This window comes from Onthophagus taurus, chromosome 11 (assembly GCF_036711975.1).
Source record: "Onthophagus taurus isolate NC chromosome 11, IU_Otau_3.0, whole genome shotgun sequence".
NCBI classification, from domain to species: domain Eukaryota; kingdom Metazoa; phylum Arthropoda; class Insecta; order Coleoptera; family Scarabaeidae; genus Onthophagus; species Onthophagus taurus.
In genome coordinates, this window is record NC_091976.1 from 4,327,608 (window position 1) to 4,328,597 (window position 990).

Below are 990 nucleotides of genomic sequence, written 5' to 3' on the forward strand. Positions count from 1 at the left end.
TAACAGAATATTGCTCTGAAAAGGTTCATGAAATTTAAATATCAAATTAGCTTATAGGAAAAAAAAACATATATTAAACAATAAAATATATATTTAATAATAATAATAAAATATAAAATTATATATAAAATTAATTATCTAACTATATTTAATACTAAAATAAGACCATAAAATTAAACTAAACTTAATAAATGAAAAGATTTGATGACTGAAAAAATTAAAATGTGAAATTATAAAAGTAAATAAAAATCAATAACTTACCCAGACGCTTCTCAAAACAATTATGCATTTGGGGGCAGCTTCACTGAAATAGTAAAAATGTAAAATCCACTTTTTCAAAGTAAATAAAAAATCAATAACTTACAGCAGACGTAGAGCTTGTCGTCGTAGTCGGGATCTCTTGATATTCGCAGCGACCCCTCATAAAAGGCCCCCGCAAAAAATGATTTCCCACCCCCATATTTGCATTAGTGTCATTTCAAAGTCTGACACTTCATGTATTATACACTGAAAATAATAATATAAAAATAAAATTTAAAATTAAACGAGTATGGAATTAATACTTACATTTTGCCATACGGCATTGCACATATCCTAGACAAGTTGTGGTAAAGACATTTTGTGAAGAAGAACTATGTTGAACTATGTGGCTTAAAAGCGCATTTATCCTCTTTATATACTATGGAATACTGTTTATGTAAAGAGGTTAACCACGTGTACGTCATGCATAAAATTATTTCTACTGCGGAGTGCCGTACACGTGTACGTCATAAGATCGCATTAGAGTAGATAGCATAGAGTAGATCGCACTCACGCATCTCACATAGTAATTGAATTTTTTAACTTCCACGCGGAAGGGTTAAAAGAAGCGTAGAAGTTTTCCTAATGATAATGTATAGAATACGGTTTATGTGAACAGGTTTCCATTATGTAATATCGATTGAAAGCGTAGAAGTTTTATTTACAAAATAACGTAAAATTTAAACAATA

The 990-nt window shown here is 29.1% G+C and overlaps 1 long non-coding RNA gene across 1 annotated transcript; it reads right to left on the reverse strand.

The window, feature by feature from the left end:
* Window positions 1–242: 242 nt before the first annotated feature.
* LOC139431744 (uncharacterized) lies at window positions 243–639 on the reverse strand. Its single transcript, XR_011641822.1, has 3 exons — window positions 568–639; window positions 365–507; window positions 243–304 (listed from the first exon to the last, which is right to left on the reverse strand). It is a non-coding gene; the product is annotated as an uncharacterized lncRNA (long non-coding RNA).
* Window positions 640–990: the final 351 nt, after the last annotated feature.